Here is an 11,312-nt window from a genome sequence, read left to right as displayed (position 1 = left end):
TGCCTGCTGCCGAGTGGAATTTCTTTTTTCCTACGGTAATTCAGACTGTGCGAGGTTTCGTGCCGATGTTGTTGCGGTATATTTCGTAACGCTGTAAAACTGGTCCTCGAAATTTGTAACGTCCTGCGGGAGCCGTTGCGCAGATTTCTTTGTAACGGCTAACTTTAGAGTAAAATGTTTCAACGTCGCTTTTATATCCACTTTGTTGAGCATGTATTAAGCATAAAACGATATATTTAGCACCTCCGCGAGCGCTTTAAAAAGATTGGTTGAAAAACAAAAGGTATCTAAATAAATAAAAAAGAAATTAAAAAAAGAGAGAAAAAAGGAGAAAGGAAGGAGATGGAAGGGGACAAGAGAGTTAATAACTCAAACGCGTCGACAAGTGCGCGAGGTACCGTTAAAAAAAAAGGAATAGAAAGAAGCGACGCAAAAAAGAAACACGTAGCAGATTATACGACGTTAAATCACTCGGGGCGAAGCAATCTCTTCGAAATACGGCATTACCTCGGTTTTGCCACTCGGGCTACTCCCGCCCTTAATTGATATTCGAGCAGCGTCGATTAAAAGCTGCTTCGCGTAATTCACCGTTAATCCGTCTAGCAGCACGTTTGATCGTCGTTCTGGCGAACGGAACCTGCGACGCCTTGGCCGAAAATATCCTTGGATCGACGTTAAATTTTTGGATTTTTCGACGTTGATTAATTTATTGTTCGCTAGTCGATTAAGAAAATTAATTACTCTGCGCGATGGGCTTGCCTCGAAGAACTCGGAGCTATTCTTAGGCTTGCAACGATCTTCCGGGTAAATTGATCAGCGCCGTTAAATATATCTCGCTCTATTGCGCCGCAAAACGCTCAACTCGCAATTTCGATTTTCCTTTTAGCTGTTCCAGTTTCACTGCGTTCCGTATATCACAGCTATCGTACACGGTGCAGCGAATACGAAACGGAGAAGGTCGGAGCATGTACCCGTCTAGCCACCTTCGTTTCAATTCTTCGTTCGAGTTTTCTGTTTCGATCCTCCCGTATTAGGTGTAATCTTTCGAGAATATGCCCGTATCGTTGGACGTTCTGACAACCAACGACGAACGCGGCCGAGTTTGTAAATTTTGCGCGCCAAGTTTCGATAGGTCAGGAATAAAGTCTGACGTTTCGCTGGAAGTTTCCGCGATGAGGAGCGGATCGCCCTCACCTCGTCCAACTATCAAGCTCGTCCACCGTCCAACCTTCTCGCGCAATTTCCAATAACGTTCAGACTTGCAACTCCTTTATCGAGAGAAACTCGTCGAACGAGGTGTTTCATCGGTATTTCGCTTTAATTAACTTTTTAACTTTATCGATAAACGTTCGCGAAACATCAACGAACGCATACGTGTGAGAGCCCTTGACCAGAAAGTCGGGCAACTGACTCAAGATTAAACGGCGGCTTTAAACTACGTCGCGCAAGAGTCGGATCTTTTTGTCCGAAATAAAACCAGTTGCTTTCTAAATCGTTTAACGGATGGATTCCTTCCGCAACCGTGAATGTCAGCGTTCCGCCTCTAACGTAATATCAACGCGGAAACATCGCGGCGAACTCGTATTTTCTTTGCGTTTATAACCGCCTTTGTCTTTTTTCTCTCTTCTTGCCTCTTCTCCTTAAAAACATCCCTTCCAAGCGGCTTGCTGTCTCGCGGTAGTTACGTCGCGGCTCGGTCGGACGTCGTAACGTCCTAACGTCGTAACGTCGTACCGTCGTGACGTCGTGACGGGCGAATAAAACTGTCGCCGTCGCGTTCTCACCTTTTAGCCGCTCTTTTTGCACAAACGCTCCCTCGAGGTGGCGTTTTCGTCGCGAAACAACATGCTGGGATATGCGTTGAAAGCGAGCCGCTGATCGAGCTCGACGACCGAGCAAAAATTCCGATTGATTGCGCTGGCTGCTCGCCGATCAATGTCAAACGTCTCAATTCCTTGGACGTAACAGCGTTGAAGGCAAAGTGAACTTTATGGCGGGCCGTGACGATTCCGGTATAGGCGAACGTAGTCCGCTATAGGGACAATTTGCAGGATCGACGAACGATCGGTCATCGTTGCTTTCGTCCGGAGCCTGGCGATTAAGAAAGGGAAGAAGTTAATTTTGTTATTTACGTCGGGTGTCGTGGGGCGGCCTGTGACTCGGTACACCGGCCAGCTGTTAATCACGGTCTACGTAGAACCGTACTTTAATTACCGTAGTTAACGTCGTAATATCTTGGGAACTGCGGCTGAAACGCAGCAAAAGGAAGCAAGGGGGCTGTAAGCGCGCGTGTTCAACGGAAAGTTCGTAATAACGAAACACGGTGCGGGACTTTGATTCTTCGTTTGGTCGCTGAGCTTGGAAGGCGATCGCCGCAATGCGCGATACGTCCATGTCCATCGAACTTTATCGACAAGAAAGCCAAGTTTAACGGTAAAGTTTAATTTCGCGCAGCGCGTGTAAGAGCCGATTCGCCAAAGAAAATACAACTGTACGGCCTGAGAAGTGGTAATTAAAGTGGAAGAAGAAAACTTGGCCGAGATAATTGGATCGTCTACCATGGAATCGCAAATAACGTGCTAACGTTAGAAGCTTGTAAACGGTAGCGAAAATCAAGGTGGCGGCAACCGTTTCCTCCAAATTGGAAATTTCGCGTCGTATTTTCTACTCCGGCAAATTAGCGGCTATAAGTCATCGTCGGCAGCATCAATACGGTTACTCGATATCCCTGGCAAAGACTGACCGTCGCTCGATCTCGGTTCAGAAGCAATCCGCTGTTCTCGTATACTCGGTCTGCTGCGTTCTTGCCCCTGCACGCCCTGCTTGTCAGATCCAGCCTCGCATTAATCACTCGCTCCACTCGCTCAAACCAGAGAACCCTTCTATCTTAAATCCTCTGTGCGGCATTCACCGGTGGAATTCTTACACGAAAGGATGTCCCGAAGCAACGGGTTTGCAGCGGGTCGTGTATTTTCCAAGGGGTGGCGACAACCCGGTAACGAAAGGGCGTGCGACGGTAGGCCGTGATGAAGAACGCTGTCACCGGACGGCAATCGAAGACAAAAGGGGAACACGGTACGCGGTTCGTAGCGGCACGACATGGCGCGGTGTTGCGCGGCGTGGCGCAGCGGTGAAAAAGGGGGCCGTGAATCTCCGTCGCTTTCGGCTCTGCAATTATTTTTTACCGGCCTGGTATAAAGGGAGGTGGCGACCGAACGAGGAGAGGGGTGAATCGCTCGGGATGAAACAAAAGGGATCAGCGCGAGGTGCTCTTTATTTCCGGCGACGGGTTGGCGCGTTATTATCGGAATGGGGCGGCATCGAACGGAGACACGGATCGACTGGAGCTTGGAACGACGGGGCAGGAGGGTTTAACCGGCTGAGAAGGGAATTAGGGACAGCGACGAGGAGGGAGCGGGAGGCGGCAGACGGGAGGCGCGAGGCAGGCCTCGGTGAAAAACTAGAAAGAACGCGGCGAAGAAGAGAGGAGAGGCTGGATTAAATAAGAGAAAGCGTGACAAGCGAAGGAGAAAAAGGAAGCGGGCAGGAAACAGGGGAAGGCAGCCTGAGAAACAGGCTAGAGGTAGAGATACGACGGAACAATTGGAACGGCGAAGAATGGAGGAAAAGCGTGGAAAGTGGTAAGAGGGGGATGAAAGAGGAAACGTAGGAAAAGGGCGGATGATATAATATAATAAAATCGGGGTCAGGCCAGTCTCTACTGGACGGGGCAGCAGCGGATGAAATTATAGAAACGACGACAAATGAGGAAGAATTATCGTCGTATGGATGCACGCCCACTATCCGCGAAACTACCGTCGCCTTTGTTCGGTTCGGTTGGCACGAAAGAAACGAAAACCGGAGAAACGGAGGATCGCCCCGGGGCAATCGGTACATCCAGGTATCCAACGCGTTATAATCGTTGTATCTATTCTATTATATTATACGTATTATTCTACTATACTATTCTATTATACGGATAGAAAACCGCGGTGGAGAACGCGGTGCGAGAAAATCGGCCGACGGAGACGCGAAACAGGCCAGGACGATAAGAGTCGGTGGAAGATTCCTCGAAATTATTCGATTCGGTCGATTGACGACGGCTAAGTTGATCGGCGATTAACGTTAAACACGCTCGCCGAACGGCAATTTTTTCCAAAGAAAGTGCCGGCGCTACGCGGCAGAAACGATACCTACAACTTTTCTCCTCTCTTTCCATGGTTCGCGTCTCCTCGAAGATGGAAATCTTATCTGAAATCGGAATAGGTCGAGGTTAGGTTGCGCTCGTAGAAATTCATATCTAAGAAACCGTGTTATACGCTCAGCTGATCAGATACTTTCTTCACGATCCTGGAAAATCGACTCGCGTCAACGATAAGATCCGAGCCCTTGCGAATCATTTCTCCCGGCACCGTGAAATTTCGCGGAAACGAAATTCGAGATACGTACGTACGTCTGTCGTGTTGCCCATAGAGCTAATAAAATACGACGAATCGTACGACGTTTCTACAAATTTCTCGACTTTTCCGCGAAAATTCGCTTGAAATTTTCCGAAAGGAGGACGTCGTCGCGCGGCTAAATTCATCTCAATATCCAGTACTCGTCCGCAGCTTCGCCGGGAAATCTCGCACCGTCGATTCCCTCCCGTTTTTAATCATCAGGCTCGGTGAAATCAGCCCGCTGCGATCGGGTTGCTTTCGTTGCGTATCGCGCGGCGAAGGACCGGCGCGTTTTCATCGCCGATACCGGATATCGATCTTGGTATTTTGGCGGAGAAACGGAGTCGAGAGAAGTACGTCGCCTCGTCCGGCTTCGTTAAAAGCTTCTCGCTAACAACCGCACCGGCGACAACTCGACGCGACCGGTGACATTGTTAATTATAAGTGCGCGCGCAGTGGCGACCAGCGAGAAACGAGCAGCGGAAGAAACTGCCGTGGTACGAGCTTTTTAAAAAGGCACGCTTCGACGCACGGCCACCGATAAAACAGCGATAAAACTAGGGTCGCGTAAATCGGCCGATGGAGAGAGGAACGGAAGCAGAGGGACGAGCTTTTCCGATTACCGACCGATAGAAAACGCTTCTAGGTGAACAGTGACTTAACGAACGAAACACCACGCCTTCTATACGACTCGGAAACTGCTGCTAATCGCTGCTAGTCACTCGTTAGAGTTTCAACTTTTTCAATCGCGTTAAAACGTTTGCTCGTGGCCCGAGCACGAGGCGGGAAACTTTTTTCCTCTCGAGCATCCGTTCCAGGAGAGAAAAAAGGAAGAAAGCCTCCGTGTTGACTCGTCCCGGTTGTTTTAACGACGTGGAATATCGCCGGCCGACGACGTCGTTACGAAGAACAACGACGAGCTTTCGAGGTTATCGAGAGAACCGAAAAACGAGGTACGCGCATTGAGCCGACTCATGCTTTGTTCCGGCCCCTCTCCGCCTTCATTCTTTCCTTTGTTCCCCGTTTTCGTCGTTTTCGTTCTTCTTGCGCGACATCCGCCGCGCAAACTGTCGGACAACCCGATATTATTTGCACAAGGAGCTAATTACGTTCGAGCTGTATCGCCCTAATAACGCGACGAATAACGACACTTAATAGCGATGCTTTTAATCACGAAGGAGTTACGGGGTTAAGCTGTTTGATAACGAGTGCTTTAACTGCCGCGTCTTCTTCGTTAACGGTTAGCTGAAGCAGGTAGAGGCTGAAACTAGCGTAAAACTGTTATTACCACTTATCACCCCGATAATTACTATCTGCACGGAGAAGCAGCTAATTTATCTGTGTACAGAATCTTTAATGTAATTAACTCGGTGCCCTGTACCGATACGTTTCCTCTGTCGTCCTTCCTTCCCTTTCCCTGTTCATCGGAATCTTCGACGCGAATAATTCGCGAAAGGCTGCTGCCAGACGAAATCGTAAACCGGTTACTCCTTCCCCGAAATTTATACAAACCGTCCGTTTGGATATCAGCACGTTCCCGGAAAACGGCGAGCTCGGTGCAAAATCGACCTTGCCTTTATTTCCTTGGTAAATGAATTGTAACGCACGTTCTGATTTTTCCCGAAGAAAGTTTCGTTCTAAACACCGATCGCGCACTTTGGTCGCACAACCGAGAGCAGAAAGATACACGAAACTCGTATAAAAGAGTGTTTGCACGATATACGGGGCACGTCTATCAAACACTTTCGAATCGAAGATTCTGCCGGGTTTCGAGAATCGCTAAACTCCGTGTTACCGAGGATCGAACGTTCCGAGAATGGAACGTATGAGAATCCACCATCTCCGGGCTCAAACATTTCTGAACCGATCGTCAGCGAATAAAACATTTCGGAATCGAACGTTACCCAAATCGAATGTTCCCGAGTCAACATTTCCAAATCGAACGTTGCCGGAAGCGACGGTGAATAGAACAATGGGTTGGTAAACATACTGAAAAACGAAGGAGGGGAAAAATGTCTATTTATTTTGCTCGACAAAAAGGTCCTCCTCCGGCAATTGTCGATTCCGACGGCGGAAAGCTCGCTGAAACGTGGATCGAACCGTGTCGATTTCCACGAGATGCGAATCCCTTTTCTATCTTCGTTCTTATCCCCTCTCCTTCTTTCTTTCTCCCTTTTTCCCAGCTAGCGATACATTAATCGCGTTTAAGGGAGAACCGGTGTTACGTCGCGTAACAGTCTACCTAGCCCAGGCCACACACCGCGGGCAATATGGCAACCAGATGTCTTCGGATACTCGCAGCGTAACCTCCATAGTTTCAAGTACCTTCCATAAATCTCATAGATTTCCTAGAAAAGGTCCTTCAAACCAAACAAACGTCTGTTTCCGAAGAATTTCCAAAGACTATTGTCTACCACGGCTTAACTAGGGAAAGTTAGTTTTTCTCACGTACGCTGCAACTTTCCTCCCACTAACCACTTTCTCTCGAGGGCGGTTAAGACCCTTCGTTTAACCAATTAACAACGAAGCCTATTTCCCTCACTCTCTTAACTAACATCGGCACCAACAAATCCGATGGTCCCGTGCGCTAGACACACCCATCCTTAGCTTTCCTCCGACACAGCATCGTCTCCCAAGACAGTACCGAGTTTACATCCTTCGAACGGTCAACATCCTTTAACCGGGTATACACACACGTAGATCAGTCACTCATTCATCTCGTACATACGCACCAGCGAAACTATCCTCGTTATAAGTTGTTGGAATAAACGGTGAAATATAACTTACTACTGTGTCATATTCATTCAACCACCTCTGTTATCCTAACCGAAACAGGGGAACGACTACTTCGCGGCGTCGATTCACCGAATCGTAGCGAGAATTTACGCCTCTCGCTGACGCGTTTTCCTCGCGACCGCGTCTCTCCGCGAACGGTCGTAACGACCGGCGTTTCGTCTGCGTGACCCCGGGGCTCCGGTTACTCGAAAGCAAGTAGGTTACACGGTTGCTTTCCACGGAAATGGTGTTTCGCGTTTGTCGCAGGCCGGCGTGGCGCGGTTTCGCTCTGGCCGTATAGAGCTATCGATTTGACTGCAGCCGGAGAAAAACGAACGAGGACCGGCCCCTGTCAGATATCCCCGGAGATTGATTCGAAATTGCGCGTTTCTGTCGTCCGCGCGGCCCGTTGTACAACCGATTAGTCCCATGGCTAATATGATGGATTCACGGCTGTATAGTTAGCCTTAACTACTTTTTACTTTTTCTGCCACCGAACCAACTCGTCCGCCTGGAAATTTCGATTCCACGCATTATCGATGACAACGTCGATAGGTATATTTTCAACGCGCGCTGTCACAGTCACGCGTTCGCTCCCTTCCCCCGTCGCCGGCGTCCTTTTCTTCCCTCTGATCCAACCGTTCCAAACGGAATATCGATTCTTCCGTTTTGAAAAAAACACGCACTGCTCTTCCTCTTTTCTCTTCTCTTCTCTTCTCTTCTCTTCTCTTCTCTTCTCTTCTCTTCTCTTCTCTTCTCTTCTCTTCTCTTCTCTTCTCTTCTCTTCTCTTCTCTCTCGTTTCATTTTCCACTAGTCAACGAATACGAGTAACCGTGTATCTCGAAGCGAAACTCGTCGAAACTATCGATCCCAGCCGAATCGTTCGATCCTTTGTCGCGAAACTCGCCGTTCTACCATTAAAAACCAGCCAATTTAATCGTATATCGTCGTTCGTTGATCACATTTGTTCGCGTTTATTTTTAGTCTTCGTCTTCTTATGTTTTCGAAACCAACCATCTACGACAGTCGGATGCGCATCGTTCGTTTAACCGATTGAATTTATTAACATTTACTCCCCACGATAGGATTATTTTACGGCTCAGCGTAATAACGCAATATTCAATGCGTAATATATGGCGATATTTAATAGGTCACCGTGATAATAATTCCTTGCTTCGATGATTATCATATTAATAAGTTTCATCGGCCAGCGAGTATATTCCGAATCGAGCGACACAGCTCGATATTATGTATATCCGAATTACTAACCAGAAAATCTGTCGTCCTGTAATCGACGAACAGCTGTTTGTCCATTCGTTCGGGCAGCAAGCGCGAAGCAAACGAAAACGGAGAAAGCGCATCGGTCGTCTCGCAAGATGATGGTTTTACTTTACCGATGGGTTGACGAAGCGCGTTCGAAGCAAGGGAAAGGCGGAGACTGGATCACGAAGAGGAGGAGAAGGAGGAGGAGGTGGAGAACGTAGGAGGGAAGGAAGGAAGGAAGGAAGAGTCGGGAGGAACGACGGTTCGCGTGGCCTCCTCCTTATTACCCTATCGGTTAATTCTCTTATCGAGCAACGGGCGGCTGCTTTCGCTCGCTTCGGCCGACATTAAACTAATCTAAAATGCAGAGAACAGTAAGGCGCGTCGGGGTAAGGTGTAGTAGAACGGGGGTGCGGCCGTTGATAGAGGTCAGCGCACCACACCACCACAGTAATTGCCCCTATAACGAACCTTTTCATCCGGATGAATGGACGCGTGTATATTGCAGTTCCCACGACCTTTTGCTCTCTTCCCATCGTGTTTTTTCATTCGCGTGCGCTGCAAACACGACGACGAACCTCGTGTATCTGGTCTCGCTGGCCTCCGCCTTCGGCCCCGCCATCGAGTTTCCAAAGCAGAGCACAGCGACTCGCCGTTTCTCGAGATCCTCCTCGATCCGACGTTTCTAGATCCGGATCGACCAACATCGGCAGTCGTTCCAGCGGATGGCGTTTCTTTCCGCCCGGAGAAATCTCTTTTCCTTCTCGACATCCAGGAGAGAAAAATTTCGAGATTAGTCCCGGGATAAGACGTTTAAGAATGTTTTTGATTATTACGGCCGCCTCCTTCTCTCTCTTTCTCCATTGCCGCCCGTGCAATCTTCGAAACCACTTTGAAGAAAGATACCCTCGTCGCGTTTGAACAAACGACTCCCATTTTTTCCCTTCTCTCTCTCGCGGAATAATAATTATTCCTCGTGGTCCGTCACCGGCCGAGCAGGCCGATTCCAGGATCGTTCGAAGAGTAAAAAAGCAAAGTAAGAGACGCCGTCGCTGCTCTTTACAACCCTCTCCTCCCCACCTCTCTCTACAGTCGACGTTTGTTCGAGGAGCGGGCTCTCGCGATCGATCGGTCCAACCGAGAAAATAACCGGCAAACTGCCTTCGACTCTGGCCTACCTTCCACCTTTCCGTTATCCCGCTATCTAGGAGCGATCGGCCCTCGACAAATTTGCGAGCCGTCGATCGCAAAACGAAGAATCTCCTTTCGTTACGCGTTAAACGTGTTTTCTTCCAACGATTTTGTTTCACCTGCCCAAAACGCGTATTCGAATCGTTCCACGCGAAGTCCAACTTCTCGGATGAAAGTAAACGGGACTTCTCGTCTTCCATCTCTGGTCAAATTCCGAGACGACCGTGTCTCCAAGCACGGTGTGGTCGACCGGAACTTTGTTCGATGAATTTTCTCCGGATCGACCGTTTCCTTTGCAGTTGGCAAACCAGTCCGCAAGACGTACGAGCTGCATATCGATGAGCTTAGTCGACTAACGATATCTTCGGTCAACCCATGCTATCCTTAAGACTCGAGACATTCTCTCGAGCATCTTTTCCGACCATCTTACATTACTATATCCTGTTCTTTGTCCTTTTGTACTTTCTTCTCTTGTCTCGTTACTCCATCTACATATGTATTTTCTTTTTCTCTTCTCTTACGTACGTGTAACCCAACCTAACCACAACTCGAACGTACTTATCGTCCTATTTTCTGTCTTCCAAGCTAATCTTTCTTTCGATCCAAGGATTTATCCCGTAAAAGTAAATAAATAAATAAATAAATATTTGTTGCCGGCGCTAATATCGCTATTGTATCCGTCGAATGGAAGATCCGTTTTCACTTGGAAAGTGGAGACGGTAGCGCGAAGAGTGCACGACAAAACACGGAATCTTTGACGAATTACGCATTCATGAAGGCCGCGCAAGTCGGCCACCTAGTTTGCAAGAATCTCGAATGATTCTAATGCATTTTCCTCTTCGGTATCTCGTCTTACTTCTTGCCCTCTTACTTCCAGCTCGCAACAACGATCTTTCGACTTTAATCTAGTCCGATTTACGCGTCCCTCGCGTTTCGCAACTTTCCCGACAATAACGCCCGTGGTATATTTATCTTGGCTTCGAGGACATTCAGCAGTGTCCCGAATGTTTCGACGATTTCTCGCGCGCGCAAGACCGGTGGCACGGCGAACACGGAGATATACCGCCCAACGAACTTTCAGCCTAGAAAGAACTCTTTTTCTTTTTTTTTTGTTTTTTCTTTTCGTTTGTTTGCCGCTTAATAAAATATACGGACGCACGGTGCACCGGTAAAAGGGGCAACGTACGAAGCCCGGCACACGATGATGCTTGAAAAAGCTGAATGCGAATTAAAGCTGTCGAGTTTCTCGGTGAACGCACACGATACCGATGGAGAGATTCGCTGGAGACTCGGGGTTAGGAGAATATATACCGGTTCTTCGCGATCATTTTTCTCACCGAGCGTCGCGTCTTCTAGTTTAGAAAACACTGCTGGTCTCTCGATACTCCGTTATAGCTTCCTGTAAACCGAAGCTAAGAAAAGTTGGAGCAGCGCTGTCCTCCCCGATAAGCTTTAAAGCCGAAATCCTTTGACGCGGCATAACGCGTCGTGTTGTCGCGTGTCGTCTCCGAGATTAAAGACACAGGCAAAGGCAGACGGCAAAAATTAAAGTACGTATCGCGCTAATAAAATTCCGGTGATAACTCGGTTCCGCTGCGAGATATAATTTATCGGTTTAGACGTACCGTTTACATAAAACAGAC

Source organism: Bombus huntii, unplaced genomic scaffold (genome assembly GCF_024542735.1).
Source record: "Bombus huntii isolate Logan2020A unplaced genomic scaffold, iyBomHunt1.1 ctg00000068.1, whole genome shotgun sequence".
NCBI lineage: Eukaryota > Metazoa > Arthropoda > Insecta > Hymenoptera > Apidae > Bombus > Bombus huntii.
This window is presented reverse-complemented; position numbering follows the sequence as displayed.